General features: G+C 43.0%; 1 protein-coding gene across 1 annotated transcript in view; it reads left to right on the top strand.

The window, feature by feature from the left end:
- The first annotated feature begins 10971 nt into the window (after positions 1 to 10971).
- The window catches only part of LOC108887297 (glutamate receptor ionotropic, NMDA 2D), a 48478-nt gene continuing 42394 nt past the window's right edge, over positions 10972 to 17055 (top strand). The window contains exon 1 of the mRNA XM_018682630.2: positions 10972 to 11089. The gene's annotated coding sequence lies outside the window, so the exon portion shown is untranslated. The remainder of the gene's footprint in view (positions 11090 to 17055) is intronic.

The raw sequence follows: 17055 nt of genomic DNA, 5'->3' as shown, positions 1-17055 counted from the left end.
CTCACAAATTCCTTCGCTCGTTCCCTCCTTATCTTTTTTTTTTCTGTTCCTCCCTCCTATTCTCTGCCCGCCCACTGTACTTTACTACCTCCTCACCTGTCCCCCACCCCCCTCCCTCTGATTTTTATCTGTTCTTTTGTGTGTGTCGCCAGCACTATTTTCAGCCTCTGTCATCTTTTTATATCTTGCAACATTAAGCAGCATGGTTTGTTAACACCAGTCTTTGAATTTGAAGCACGATCCTCACACGGGCCCCCTTACCTCCCTCCCAACACTCCGGTTATGACAGCACTCAAGGTATATGAATGGCTGACACACAAGGGTAGTCAGAGTGGGCCATTGGATTAAACATTACCAGAGCCATGAGGACTTCCATTAAGCACAGCGCCAGACTCGCTTACATTGTATTACCTCATGACCTTCAGCTGGGTTTAATTGAATCCGTGTTTAGTCAGTGAGTAGTGGAATCGAAGCAGTCATAATTTCTCGCCTGCGTCCTTGAGTCGTGGGGGCTGCCCTCCTTTTGTGTGAGTGAGCGCTGACAGTGACTGCCAAGCACATATTGTTGCTTCCCCATCAAATAAGAGAAGCAGATGTTTGGCTTCTCTGGGTCAGTCCGACAGGGGCCAAAACCAATAACCGGCCCTGGATTCGTCCTCTCCGGTGGAATTCACTCGCTTTCTCTTAGTGTGCCTTGAGACGGGGCCAAAGTGGCTCTCTTCTCCACATGTCTTTGCTATCATCCGCTCCGAAGTGAAAGAGCGGTGAAAAACAAATTCCTGGTGGGGTTTGCTCCTATCTTATCAGATCAGTGTTTAGAGAAAGGAAGCCACTTCAGAGAGCTGAGGTGTGCTTTGCTTCTCTCTGCCTCAATTCTCCCCGGACTCGACGTACACACAAGATCTGACAGCAAGTATGCATGCATCATCGCAGTTTAAAAGGTGATTGGCGGTGACTTAGATGTGTATTCAGCGGTTGATTGAGCCATTGATTACTTTGATTGATTATTTAATTCTGGTCAGAGGATTGTATGGGAATTGGGTTAATGGTAACCATGGTGAGGAAGGGCAGCGGTCCCGGATGATCCTGCAAATTATTGAGCTGATCAAGATTGGTTTCCTGATTGATTAATGAATGAAACTGATATTCACTGTAGTCTTAAGACTGATCCTCTACGCTCTTTAAAAGATCAGAGTCAGAGGTGGAACTAGCAATAGTTTGAGGCAAATTAAGAGAAGTGCGAACAGTAAAAGTATCTTTGGGCATTTTCACACCTTTAATTAGAGATATGACAGTAGGGAGATGAAAGGAAATGAGGGGAGAGAGATGAGGAAAGAGATGCAACAGAGGCCTCATTTACTCCAGGTATTAACATGTGATCTGTATCTATATACATTATCTGGATAATAACATCTGATCCACAGGACCTAGTATTAATAAGTGTTTATCATGATTCTGTTGGCATTGTGAGCAGATTTCAATACACAAATTACTTGACTTGTCAAAAAAAAAAGGTCAGGAAAGGCAAATGCCATGGAGCGTTGTCATTCATTTTTAAATCATTTTGTGTGAGGCATGACTTGCTAGATACTGCACTGTGTGTTTAGTTAGCAGGAAGAGGCACAGTTAAGTGCCTTTAGACTTGGTGCGCATGGTCACACTGTATGGATTGCATTTATACCTTGCAGGGTCCAGATGTGGTCCAGTTGCATTTAAGCCACATTCACTATATGTGCATTCACTCCTCGCACTAACCTGTTTTCCCCAATCCAATGCCTGGTATAAATGCGCTGAAAGCTTCTCACCCAGACTTCAACTCCTGTCTGTATTCTTGTTTTCATGCTTTGCATTTGGAATAAAATATCTTGTTTCCGTCATGACATTTGTTAAGGATTAGTTTGGACTACATTTGGAGCTGATGTGCTGGAATTCAAACTTTCCTCTTAATTATTTAATTTTTCCCACGCGCATCTCTTAATTTGATTTTATTTGTCGTAAATTTAAAAAATATTCTGTGGAAATTAGGGAACTTTTGAGTTGTAAAACCATGATTGATGTGTACGATAAAATCTCACAACTATAGTGTAACAGCTAAATGTATTAGTTTTGCCATGAACTACAAAATTAATCTTTCAACACCCATGAGTAAAATTCAGCTGAAGAAGCAGAGCAGTACTTTTATCTGACTGAGACGTTTTGAAACTCAACTTCTGGTCAGAGCTGCCCGTCCTTATTTCCTGTCCTGCAGGATGGAGGAGCAGGCGATGATGGAATTGGAGGGGACTTCATCATGGTGCTTACACCTATCACATCCCCTCACATCATTAAATGAAAAATGAATGGGTGCACTTAAAAAGCTGGTGAGGCGTTCTGTGACCTCTAAGTTTCCCGCTCAGACTCTGTTCATGTGTGTGTGTTTGGTAGGAAGACAATGAGAGTGTGTGTGCATGTGGTTGTGGCTATGTGTCAGTGCGGCAATGACGGTGAGCAGTACGGATCCGTATTAAGCTGAAAAAAGGAAGAAGCAGATCATTAACTGGTGGGCCGGCTGCCATCGCTGCATTACTGGCTCTTCAATCTCAAGGTGTGGTCACAAGCCAAGGTCAAAGGTTCCCTGGTGTCCCCTCTGAGCGTGTGAATGATGGACCCCTCCCTCCCGGGCCTGGATTAGCAGTGGCTTGGTAGAGGGCACAGAGCTGATACGCTGCAGCTTTTTCATCTCACGGCAGGGTGAAAGGTAAGGCTCTGAGCAAGATTTAAGATGATGAATTCAGCAGTCTGTGAGGATAAGGTTTGACTGGTTTATGAGCTACGTGTTGTACAGTGATGAAGTGTGGTAAGTACCAGCGTCTCTCTCTGCGAGAGCGTCCGGATCCTGAGCCTCCCTCCCTTCCTCCGACTATCACGACAAGCCCGCTGGACGCCTCTGATTTCTGTTTTGGTCCAATCATCAAAAACCTGAAGTATTTAGGTCAGACTTTAGCCTAGCAAAGGGAGAGACAAGAGGAGAGAAAAATAACAGTGAGAAAAAGAGAAAGTACACATTCCATTATTGTCCTCTGTTCAGAGTGTCTCAAAGCACAAACGCCGCCAGATGCGACTGCACAGCAGACGAAAAGCAGGCTGGTTGTTGTGCTAACATCTCTGTGTTGTGGTGTTTAATGTGTGTTTTATGTGCTGTGAGTGGGGGGTCTTTGTATATATGTTTGTATGGCTAGCTCCTCTGTGTTAAGATGTAAGCTTAGTCTTAATCTCCTTGTAGTTGAGTATCAGGCTGGTGCTAAGACATTGATTGGACCAGCTCCTTAATTGATACCACTGGAGGACCGCCTGCCAGGGGGAATGTGGTTTGTCTGTGTTTGTGTGCGTGTGTGTGCGTGCTTTTTGGCGTGTTAGAAGTTAGAAGTGAATCCCCTGGTGACCTGGATGAAACAGAGCGCTCACTTATCCTTATCGAATCCCGATCTCGTGTTGTCAAGCTGTGTCCCGGCGGGAAACACACGCGCATGCCAGTGAGGAAGATGAGGTCTTATCCTATGTTGTTAGGGGCTCCAGGCAGCGATCCGACCACGCCAATCAGGGCAGCAAACCAAAATGATAACTTAGCGCAAGAGAAAGTGCAGCTGCCTTAATTAATTCCTCCAGATACACACATGCACATACACACTATGTGTCCCTCACATGTGCACCCATATGAACACATGCCATTACACACACACACAGGCTTCTTGCTCTGGTAATCAAGTCCTGGGACTCCAATTATAAAAAAGAATAATTCATTTGCAGCTTTTCTCCATATTCATGAGCTCAGCAGTATAGACTGAATTCCATACATTGTTGAATGCATGTTCCCAGATGAATTATAGATGTTATTTGAAATTGTTCAGTGTTCTTAAATGTCATCATTAATCTGAACAAGGAGCAACAGCGTCAGCTCATATCCACAGAGGAGAGTGAAAATGTGTTTTTGTCTCTGCAGAGTTTGTGTGTGAGAAGAAAAAGATAAAGGATCCAGATCTATTCTATAGCTGGCATTATTCCTTTGTGTATTTGTGAGTGGGAGAGAGGGGGAGAGGGAAGGAGAGCGAGTCCTTATGTGCATTTGAGGCAGCCAGAAGTCAGTGTGTATCTAAAGGCGTTCAGCGCAGGGATGATCAGAGGGTGTGAGCCCAACACATTCATCAGGGCTCTCCACAGGGACAGAAGTTGAGGCGCGCCACAGAGACGAATAAAAATGCTGCGGACCAAAAAGAAATGAAATAATTTATTCCAGGAACGGAGTGGAGGGGATTTGGAGACAAGTATGTGTGGAAGGGGTAGGGCAGAGGAATGGATTAAGGCTGCGTTCAGTGTCTGCTTGAGATAGAGGCTAGCACTGTGGCCCTGCACTTTTTTCCTATTCCACACACCACCACTGGAAGGAAATTCAATTGCCACTTTCTTTCACTTTCTGCCCAGTGCGCAAGAGTGGGAGTGAAAGGGAAAGAGAGAGATAGACTCAGCGACTGAATGCAAACTAAATGCACACATGCAGTGTAGTATGCAAGGTGTACAGAATTTACAGAAAGTTGAAAAGGCATCTCTGCCTCTTTTTAAAAACATGGCAGTGCTCTGTTGCCCCTTCACTCTTCTTTACCATGCTTCCCTTCCCATCTCTCTGTCTCCATCTCATTTAACCACCTCCACACTATACCGTCTTACTCCATGTTAAAGCTCTGTGTCTTTAATGTTAATACTACACAGTCCAGCCAGGCTCAGCAAGTCATCCCAGTAGCTTTAAGGCCGATCTTACACTCCAAAAGAAATCAAATTTGATGAGTTCACAAACGGCTGTTGAATGCGGCACCATGTGGAAATCTCAGTATATTCCCTGTGGCTCAAGGTCTGTTTGTTTAACGACATCCACGCCAGATGGAGGAACTTGCCAGTCACAGAGAGAGGAAACAACAGAACCGGAAATTTAAAATAAAGAAGTGACAGGATGTCTATCACCGAATGGGGTGATGGGATATGTTTCAACGAGTTCAGACCTCATACGCTGCAGCGATCAAACCCAAATGTGACACTCAGAACCGCCATTTGGCTTCTGTGAACATGTCAAAAGAAAAATTTCAGGTTGAATATACTGCCAGTCTGGCACCGCTCCTCTGAGACCCTGGAAGCCCTCTCACAACCCCTCAATCGCTCACCTCTTGTGATCAACCTCTTTCTTGTATATCTCTCTTTTCTCTTTTTCAGTGGCATGTGATGAAAGCACTCCTGAAATGGCAGGACTCCAGTTGATACGAACATTTAAAGGATTTTTTCCTAGCTCTTATAATTTCCTGCGTTAGCTGCACTTTGAATTTTAGTCAAATCTGTTTTAATTGCTTGTGTACAACATGTGAGTGTCAGGGGCTGATGGGATGAAAAGTTAGTCAGTCATGGTATTATTTAATTAATATTTGGTAAATATAACAGCTGTAAATATAAGTAACCCTTAATTTATATAGTGAAATTAGCATTATATTGTTTAAAACATTCACCACCCAGGACAAACTGTATTTATTTTGTAAAAACTGTATATTCTGCTTCTCCCTGCTTTCTTTTGTTGTTTGTTTAGAATATTAGCTTCTTGGAAAATTTCTAAAATACAACAACAATTAAAGCATCTTACCAAGTCAGAAAAATCACATTTGTCCATCCACATGCACCTTTATCTGTTATATTGGAAGTCAAAGTCATGAGTATCATTTAAGTTTATTGTTTTGGCTGTTGAAGCTGCAGGCCGTCCATCTTTGTTAATCATTTGCCTTCTGGTCTGAATTTTCCAATAAAATAGCAAAAGAAAACAAAGCTATTAAGCAGCTGACTGACAAGACACAGATGGTGGACCTTCACAATTGCACATGAATGCAGGTCAGTGGTGGAAATGTTGAGAACCTCAACCTCAGCAAAGTTAGTAGTACCTGATTGTAGAAATGCTCATTTACATTTACATATACCTACACTGAAAATATTATTAATGTAAAGTGTCTGAAAAAAAGTACCTAAGGTATCAAAAGTAACACTCAATGCAGAAAAATGGCTCCTAAGAGTTACAATTCTATATTTCATTACTGGATTACTATTATTAATGTACTGATGTCTAAGCAACATTTTACTGTTGTTGTTGGTCAAGTTGGACCTGATATTGGCTACATGATATATTTTGTAAAACTTTAGTATTTGAGTTAATGTCCTTATGTATATTCCACTGTTGAATCAGGCTCTGTCAGTGTTAAATTGTCTTTGGCAGAGAGGGTCTAACCTCACACACTCAGTAAGTTTAATCAACAGGTGGTGAATCCAGTGAGTCACAGAGAGAAGAGACATTTGAACTGCAACAACCACCTAACTGATCAATGGAAAATATTTTGGTAATCAATACTCCAAACTCCAAAACTTCTTTGGTTCCAGCTTCTCAAATGTGAAGATTTGTGACTTTTTGTTATTCATTTTCTTTGGTTCTGCTAGTTTGGGCTCAGTGAAACCGATGCAGACATTACTGACTATTTCTGGAGGTTTAGATGATTAATTGATTAATTGTGAAAATGATTTTAGTTGCATTAGTTAATACATATATTCAAGTGCTGTACTTCAGTACAAATTTTATGTACTTGTACTTTGAGTATTTTCCTCTCATAATACTTCTTTTCATTCCATTCTGTTACATTTGTCAGATGTACTTCCTGTACTTTTTACTCCACTGCATTTATTTTTTTACTGTATACTATGTACATACTGTTAACAATAACAGTATGTTATTTTGTTAAACATAACAGTATGTACAAGTAGAGATGAAACAATGAGTGGACCGACAGAAAATTCATTTTGATAATTGTGGTTCATAGTTCTAGCTTCTCAAATGTGAGGATTACCTCTTTTTTCTTTTATTTTTTTCAATTTTCTTTTTCATTTATTTTTGAGAATGTTTAATTTTCTTGCATTGATTAGTTTTACATTTACTACTTTAAGCGCATGTTTCTCAATATACTTAATACTTGTAACATTTTCAAGGTAGGAATTTCACTTGTAGGGGTGTATTTTTATATGGGACCCTAGTACTTCAACGCAAGTAAATGATCTGAATCTTCCTCTTCCACTAGTTGTATGTAGCATAATCATGCATTTATGAAAACAACAAACATTCATTTAAAAATAATTACTCAACAAAACACTCAAAAATAGATAATACTTTGGGTATTAATGTGGTTATGTGGTTCAGAACTCCAAGTGCATGATTGTGTTTCTGTGCATCTGTGTACACAGTATATGTGTATTTGTTCATATATACATATGTATGTGTGTGTGAGTGTGTAGTGGAGAGAAAGAGAGAGAGAGAGAGAAAACCTTATTGTTTGATTGTTAGCTGAGAGCTAAACAGATGCGTAAATAGAGATAGGGGAGCCCAGTCACATCAGATTAGACCAAACAACAAAAATCAAACTGTCTCTCACTCTCACACTCGCTCTCCCACACACAAACACGCACATGCTCTCACAGACGGTAAGTGGAAACAAACAGACATCAGCAAAGCAATGTGCCTCAATCATACGTCCAACCTTTATTAACCACAACAGGAAAACAGGCTACTGCACTATAACTACCATGTAAATGTATTCAGACAGTGTAGGTCTTTGTTCACTACAGAAGCATACCGACACACACTGGAGTAAATACAGTGATGACGCATGCCATCACATGCCTCATAAACCCTAATGTTACCACTCCAATATCTCCATAGGCCCCGGGCAAAACAGAGAAACATAGAGAGAGGGAGGAAGAGAGAGGGGAGCACACAGACAAGCTGTGATGATGAATTGATTGATGAATGCAAATGAAGATGAATGCATGTGGCAAATACAGATAACAAGAGGAATATGAAGAGTACAGCGGATGGTTCACCTTTTCCCTGTAGCAGAAAATATGAATAGCTGATGTGTATCTGGCCTATTAATACCACAGCAGTGACAGTGAATGCACCACTGAACCAGATATGGATCCCTTATCACAAATCGTATGGCCCAGGAACAGCGCCCACCGGTTGTCCTATACCATCTGGAGCCTAATCACTGGGCTGGGACGCACACATCAGCTTAATCACCCTACATCCTAACCTTTATTACCATATGGACTAAGTCCCAAAACTGACCATAGACCAGTGTACATGTCGATTAACTAGCAGCAGTTTATGTTTTTAATTGTTTGTCTCCAGTGCAGCATCACTCCATCACAAAACATCCTGGGTGGAAACAACCAGATGGAAACTGGTCATGAGTGTGGCAAAAAGAGTGTGTGTTGATTTTTCTGCATTTGTGTGACTATTCAGATAGTCAGTGAATTTGTTGTTGACATATCAGAAATTCTCAGGTTCTCCTTTTTCAAATGTAAGGATTTGTTTTTGCTGTTTTTTCATCACAAACTAAACATTTTTGTGTCTTGATCTGTTAGTTGGACAAAACCTGGGGATTTAGGAAATTGTGTTGCACATTTTTCACTTTTTTTCTGCCATTTTATCGACTAAACATCAATGGTAAATTAAGAAAACAGATGAAGAATAATTGTATGTAGGCAATGTGAAGCCTACACGTTACTGTGGGTAGACAGCCCCCCCCCCCCAGAAAAAGGGATTTTTTTCCTGTTTATCTCGAGTGATATTAAACCATGCAGATGGTTTTATTTTCCCAGGTTTGGAGATCTGTCTCTGAGATTTCTGCCTTGCTGTCAAGAGTTTTTATCAGAACTACTTTCTACTGTAGAAATACAAAAACTGAAAACTGTTCATAGATAGTTCTGTGGATTTTCCAGAGTAATGAGGACACACTGATGCTGGAAAGAGATGTTGCTGTTGAATTTTTTAAGTCCACTTTTTCAATGCTTTGAACACAAACAAGTGAAATTTCCATTTTGCTCTGTTGTGTTCAGGTGGAGGTGGAAATCAAAATGACCTGCATGGGCAGATAACGCCGGACACCAGATAGAGGCAAGTGAGAAATTCTCCAAAGGATGGTTGAACCAAGGGCAACTGGACTTTGCTGTAGATACTTCAAGATGTTTCAAGAAGCTGAAGGTGAGGGGGGAAATGTCTTCAAGTATCTATAACCAAGTCCAGCTACCCCTGATTCAACCCTTTGTGCATGTCCACGGTAACTTATGATCTTTTGTCATTTGGGTAAACTGACCCTTTAAAGAGAACATTATAAAATCAAAAATTTCTAAACAAAAATTTTTTAGTGTAATTCCCATGCACTCACACACAAACACAGATATACACTATGTGGTGACCTAGTATATTTAGAGGCCAGTGTAATGACGACTGGGTTTGGGAGAGTGATGAGGGTTCCTCAGGGCAGATCTTTCAAAGTCTGATAAAGGGGGACATCGTCTCAGATCAAGCATTGAGCCTCACACACATCTGCACAATACTGCAACTTGTGTACAGTTTTCTGCTGCATGTGTGCGTGCCTCGGAGTCAGTCTCATATTGATGATTGTTCAATTAGATGGAACTGATGTGTGTGTCCATCATTTACCAAACCTCCAGGGGCACAGCACAGTTCTGTCAATGCAGTGAGACCTTTGCCCTCTTTTTCCTGAAACAGTTGTTACACTTAAGCTCTCTCTCCTCCTCTCTCTGTCTCTTTCTGTTTTTCTATGTGTATTTTTTGAGTGTGATGGTGTAAGACAACCCAGGGTTTGCCGAAAAGGTTAAACCCTGATCATAAGATCATTTACCTAGTAGCCTGGTGCACAGTCTGCTGAGACTAACTATTGCTCCATTGATTAGTGCTGATCCCAGTTTACACACAGAGGAAGAGGAAAAGGGAAGGATGACTGAGAAGAAGATAACAACACATCCCAAATTTAATGTACTCTGCATCTTCTGCATCCCCCAGAGAACAAATATATACAGTAATTTAGCAGAGCCTAGTGTTGCATTTCTTTTCAACAAATGGTTATGAAAAGTTACTTAAATATGAAAATGTAATTCCAGCTCTGAAGCCAAAACACAAGGAGTTCACTAACTGAGCTGCAGTGTCATGATGCTGCATGTTCCTCCACTCTCTGCAAGCTGCTCGCACATGGCTACTGACATGCTATACATTTCTCATTCACACACACACACGCACACACGCACGTACGTTGCGGCTCTCGCCATGCAAAGACGCACCAGGCAGGGTGACACTCACATGTGGATCCACAGACGCTGGTGTGGCGCCTCCGTTTTGCTTGGAGAAGCAGAAAGAGGCGATAGGGAGGCAGGAGAAGGAAGGTGGAGGGGTGGGGTGGGGGAGGCAGGACGACGAGGGGAGGGATGCAGGGAGGGAGCCAGAGATGGATGGATGGATGGATGGATGGAGGGGAGGGAGGAAGGAAGGAGAGGGAGGAGGTGGAGGGGGGGGATGCGGAGGGACGCAAGGGAGGAAGGGGAGGGGGGTGAGGAGGAGGGGGGGCAATGAGAGGGCTGAGTGGTTCTAGTAAATATTTATATTGCATTATGATACGCGCGAGAGTGAACGAGAGAGAGCTGGAAAGGCAGAGAAAGGGAGAGATATAGAGCGTCCACCCCTTTATTAATTTTATTCCGGACCGCTAAGTTTAGCATTCAACACGTGTCGCCAGTGATGGAGAGAGAGAGAGAGAGGGAGGGAGGGGGGGAGGAAGCGAGAGAGAGAGAGAGAGAGAGAGAGAGAGGTTGACGGTTGCTAGGTGACGGGGCGCATATACTGAATTTTAACAAAAGAACAGGGAAAGAGGGAGAGGGAGAGAGAGAGAGAGAGTGTGTGAGAGAGAGAGAGGAGAGGAGAGAGGGAGGGAGAGAGGTAAAGAGAGAGATCGGAGAAATTGAATACATGTAGAACATATATATATTTAGATATATATTTTTCCCAGCGTGTGTGTCTGTGTGTGTGTGTGTGTGTGTGTGTGTGTGTGTGTGGTGGTGGTGGTGGTGGCGGTGGCGGCGGCGGCGGTGGGGGACACCCGCAAAACGGATACCTCAAAAAGGAAGGATGTGAAAAAGGATGGAGGGACGCAGGAAAAGAGGGGGGAAAGGCTGGTGAAAAACAGTAAGTACATTTATTTTAATGATGTTTGCAGTGCAGAGGCATTTTTTCGCCGCTTCACCCCGCGCACACACACACACACACACACAGGACACACACTCAAACACACACATACACGCACGCACACAGACTCTGTACTGCTTTAGATTAATTGCGGCTCGGGCAGTGAGAGGGTGCTACGCGTCATTGAGACAGGAATAGGGGGCTCGGGTGTCGGCATCTGTACGGCCGCTCGTGATGGAGAGATGGATGGCCGGGGAAGGAGAGGTGGAAACGGCCGGCGCACCGGGGCTTTGACCCTTCTGTCATTGCTGCGCCTGAAAACTCAAAAGCCTCTTAGCCTCCTTAACGCATAGGTTCCTCACAGCAGCCGGGATAGATATTCCAGTGACACACACACACAGATTACCGGCAGTTCAGTTAATCATATAGACTAAACCTTTAGGCTATGATTTTGTCTGCCAGGAATTTTCTATGCATTATTAATAAAGACAGAGTTTGGGTTCCGTTTAAGTCTTTAAACACCGGCGCTGGCTGCAGTTTCCCCCTCACTCTGCTGCGGATGTATTAATTGAGGTGATCATATCTGTTGATGCTCATTTTCTCAGGCTGCGTGGTCAATGTTAGTGCATGAGTGTGTTGAATGTGTGTGTGTGTGTGTGCGTGCGTGAATGCTTGCTCGTCTTATATAGCCACCACGCTAAGCCCCGCAAGATTGCCGATCAGTTTTCCTCTTGATCTATTTATATCCCGATACGCTGAATATTTGGGCGTATGGCAGCACACAGTTATCCCTCTGTTGCCACCGAGGAATCTTTTCCCCCTCACCCCCCCCCCCCCCCCCCCCCTCAACGGGCTGACTTGCCTCAAACACTCTCAGACAGCTGGAACAGGCAGCTTTTTTTCTCCAGCTGGGTGAAAGAGTGTGTGAGAGATTGCACTTTGTAGGTAGATTTCTAAATTTGCACCCCCCTCAGGGTGCCCAGATAACTTTTGTTTTTGCCTTGCAGTACTTTAATAGAGGAGAAGTGAATGACAGGCACAAACACAAGCCACCGCCATCACCACCACCACCACATCCTCCTCCCTCTCCTCCTCCTCCTCCTCTTCCTCCTTTCTCAGAGATGGGAAAAAAAGAAAAAGGCCTTGGATCCATAGAGACCACCAAGGGAGAAGATCATACTGTTGACCTGTAAAATGGATAGGCACAGTGTTGCTTCCCTTACAGATTTGCGGTAGTGATTGTGACTGCGAGATCAAATTTATTGGCCTGCACCGTGAAGCCACTGAATGCATTTATCCAGATGGAAATTGGAATTAATGTGTTGTTTGTTTTTCTGTTTCTGAGGGGTGTTTGGTGCCTCTCTCCTCTCTCAGCTGAATTCTCTAGCTGATATCCATTTCAATCAGCTCTTTCGCCCACAGGTGACATGCTCCCGCTCAGTTTATCATTTCCCTCTCGCAAAGCCCTGTGAAATTTACACATACGGGCTGTACTGCAGCGGCGTACTGCATGCACTGCCACCCGTAAAGTGTTGCCTTCAGTGGCAGTGGAGCAGGGCCCCCCCCCCGCCCCCCCAACCGATCTGTCGTACAGTTGCCCAGAGAGATCTGTACTGTACCAGCTGTGAGTAGGGGGTAGACAGGAGGGGAGGAGAAGGGGAGAGAGGAGGAGAGGTGATGAGAGAGACAGAAGGTGTGGAGAGAGAGAGAGAGAAAGAGATGAGAGAAGGTGTGAGGAGGAGGAAGAGGAGGAGGTGGAGAGAAGGCATGAGGGGAGAGCGGGGTGAGAGATTGGAAAAGCAGCAGAACGAAGGGGCGAGTAAGAGAAGGAGCGGCTGGAATTGAATATCAGCGGAGGGGACATGGTTGGAAGGCGCAGAAGAGAAGAGATGAGAGGAATAGAGTCAACATTTGTGTGCTTGTTTTTTCCAACCCCCCGCTCTTCATCAATTTCACCTCATTGATTCATCGACTTTCGCGCAGAAAACCTTCAGGCTTAGCTCAACCCCCCCTCCCCACCATCCCACCCCACCTCACTTGTCTCTCTTTTCTTCTGCCAATCCCCCTGTTTCTTCTCGCCTCAATCCTTTCCGTCTCTTCCCCTCACCCCTGCAACCTGTGACTTCCTCTGCACAGTTTCCCTTTTTCCCTTTTCCCTCTCTTTCTCCCGCCTCCACTTTCATCATGTGTTTGATGCAACATTAGTGGATAGTTTCCTCAATCCTGCGGCCCACCCAAACCCCTCTTCCCACCCTCTCCACGCGTTGCACCCAGTGTTCTTTTTAATACCACTAATTAAGGTAAAGCTCGTTAACATAGAACATCAATTAGTCTTTAACGAGATCAGAGGCTGGTGTTTTGGAGCGATTACAGTACTCCCCTCTCCCAGTGTTCTTCTCTGGACTCTACTAGGGGGCTGTATTGATGAACATGTATTCACTTTGGCCTGAAGCAGTGGCATGCTCAGAATTTAATACATGTGGTGGTTAGTAGGGTGTCGTGTGAAGTGGGATCTTTCCGACCAGCTATTTCAATATGGTATTCTGTTTTCGTATAAAATTCTCGCAAGGCTTACTCACAGCAGCGAGTTAATCAAAATCATTAATTACAAATCTATATTTCTCTGATAACGTGTTCATTAAATAACTCCATATAATTTAAGGAAAGAATGCCCTGTATTGAAATCGGCAGGGGAAACAATTTATCAGATTGATTCTTCTCTGCAGCCTAAATTGTGCTTAAATCTAAATTAAATACTACAGTGTAGTCATAAGGTTATTTAATGCATGAACTGGCTTTGTTTTTGAGTGAAGTGGGCTTTTAGACATTAAATGATAGTAAAAAAAGGCAAAAACAGCTGTTCAGTTATGTCTTAAATTGAAAGTTTTATCAGTCAATACAGCATGGTTTCATACATCTGCAGCTGAAAACACATTTCAAAATTAATGCTAAAACACCGACAGTGTATTCTGCCTTAAAAGCTTCGACATAACAATTCAACAATGTAAAAATGCAAAAAAGGAAAGGCTGCTTGAGTGATAAAGCCAGTAATGTTTCACTGCTGATATGTGTCAAGTGAATCAGTTTTGGAGACATCTGGGGTTATACTGAGGAAGCACCGCGTGTGCAATGTCATACAATTAAAGCCGAGATAATTAGTTGATTAGTTGATGCCGATCAACAGAGAAATAATTAGCAGCTATTTTGATTATCAATCAATTATTTCAAGCAAAGACTGTGAGAAAATGTCAAACATTCTCTGGCTCCAGCATTTTCTGCTTCTTTGATTTATATACTTAAATAGACTATGTTTGGGTTGTCAGCTGTTGCTGGGACAAAACAGGACTTTTGAAGACACCATCTTCAACTCTGGAAAGCTGTCATGAACACATTCTGACTATTTTTTTTACATTTCATTTAGCTAATGATTATCTGCAGATTAACTGATAATGAAAACAATTGTTACAGTTGCAGCTGTGTGAATAGATAGAGACAAGCCATTAGTTCCTGAATTTATTTAAATTTCACGTTGAAACCATGCAAAATGAAGGAAATGTTGTTGTCTTACATACATTCTGATTTGAACAATAGCTGCCCGTCAACATTAGCACATATTAAAAGAAACTTTCTTGGTAACATTAGTGAAGGAACAGAAGATCTCTTCTGATGGGTTCAATCACAACTCAACGTACCTTCCACTAATTAGATGTAATATTGACATAATGTGTTTGATAATGACAAGTTGCAGGAAAATCTAAAACGATCTGTTTCCATGATGGGAATCTGGGGTTATTTAGTTATATAGTGTGGAATGGTTTACATCAAGTTTTCAGAGTTGTGTTTCGAGTCAAGTTTCATTTGGATCTTGAATTTCAACTAATTGATGGTAAAGTGACAAGTTTTGCTTTGGGTATGATTAAAATGCAGTTTTTCCAGAAAGGGGTATGGCACAGTGCGGCATATCTTAGGGTTTCTCTTCAGTAAAGTGACAGCTGCTGTGGTTTGGCAACTCTGAGGTGCAGTTACAGCCCAACTCTGGACCAGGACTAGCAAAGACAAGTGAAACACTCTCTGCAGATAGAATGACAGGAAGTCATTTAACAAACAGGTGGGCATGGGAACAGACAGACAGATGGACAAGGCTGGCAGACAGAGAGACAGACACAGTCATAAACAGAATCACACACACAGGTACAAACACACACAGCAATGAGGGAGAATTTAGCGTGCACTCCACACAGTTGCTATCAAACAGGTACACACACACACACACACACACACATACACAAACAAACCTGAGCCAAAGCCCTACAGCTTGTTTTGGGAATACAAGTCTGGAGGCAGCTAGCAGGCACACAGCTTCACATGGCTGCATGCAATACGCAGTCACACACACACAGACACACTCTCAGAAAGTACAGTCAGGCAGAGACCCATGGGTATGCAGTCAGACACACACACACACACACACACACACACACACACATACACACACACTCACTCAAAGAGCATACTCAAAAATGCACACACAGTGAATAGCATATTTGCACACAAGCACACACACCACAGCCACAATTTTGGATGAGAAGGGACCTTGGGAACTCACCCATGGGATCCACGCACTTATATATACTGCACTGTATATATACATTTAAGTGCACACCACATCGACACACACATACACACCCGCAAAGAGGAAAGGGGGATGAGGACAAGTAATGAAAGCGTATGGAGAGATGTGCAGGAATGTTTTGCGGCACGCCGCGTTTTGCAGCAGTGTGGTGTGGTCCTTCATGATGATGGATGGAGCAGGAAATGACAGCATAAGTGGTTATTAAAAAGAGGAAATGGGGGCATTTATAAAAACTATGTTACCCTGTGTCTGCGGCCCATGTCGCATGTCACCCTGGGCTGCTGTGTCATGCCTCCTGATCTGTGAGACTTCACCCGTGCTACATGTAGGGCCAGCTTTGTTAAAACCTTTTGTCATTCTCTTCTAAAAGAGCCCAGGAGCTGGCATTTATAGCAGGCTTTGTACTGGAGTGACTGCGCCGGATTTACTAGGTGCAGGTACCAGGTGCAAAGTTGAACCTGCTTTATTGCCTTATCACTTCATATAAAAATAGCTTTGCTCTATTCTCTTTCAAGTTTGAATGTGAAATTCCTTCATAAACAGGTGCCGACTATACAGCTGTTACAAATGCAAATATGTGTGTTTGCACCTGAATGGAATTTGCACAGCGTGTTATCTACAGTACAACAAGGAAGGGAGGACAGGGAAGGAAGAGGGAATTTAAGCACAAAGATGGAAGAAAAAGCCTCTGATGAAGATAGTTTGATGTGGCTGGGCTTGTTTTAATGTGCTTCATCTCTGCATGTAAATAGCTCCAGCTTCTAAAACTGGCCTTGTGATTGGAGACAGTCCTGCAGATCTCTCGCCAGGTTTTTGACACTGAAAAGAACAAAATGTACAATATGCTTGGAATGCAGGTAGGCTGACTCAGGGTCACGATTAATTTGTTCTCAATTCAGGTTGCGAGGTTTCATTATTCAAATTGGACATTTTTTCAAACCAAAGTCTTCTTTAGTCTGTGTCCTGATAGGTGATTAGGAGTGAATGCTCTCTTTTCAATTATGTAATAGCAATTTCAACCTAATTTTTTAGAATGAGCCAATAAATGACCCCAACCTTGGTCTGGTGCTGATCGGGCTCATCAAGTTTATTGTTATGTGATCTGTTCAGTGTTAACTGTGGCATATTCTCTATCAAAGGGCTGCAGCTTTGGGAAATAGAGACACTCATTCACACATTTTGCACTGGGCAGTGATGGGATATTGCAAGCAGATCAATCGCTGGCACTGGATGCTGCGTGTCGTCTAAACCCAAATATTAAGTCTGCAGATCACAACTGTCCATAGGTAGTGTCACTTTGGGAAGATTAACTATTTTTTGTGAGTGTCTGTGT

This window comes from Lates calcarifer, linkage group LG15, assembly GCF_001640805.2.
Source record: "Lates calcarifer isolate ASB-BC8 linkage group LG15, TLL_Latcal_v3, whole genome shotgun sequence".
Taxonomy (NCBI): domain Eukaryota; kingdom Metazoa; phylum Chordata; class Actinopteri; family Centropomidae; genus Lates; species Lates calcarifer.
The sequence above is the reverse complement of the archived record's forward strand: the minus strand, read 5'-3'. Positions and strand labels throughout refer to the sequence as shown.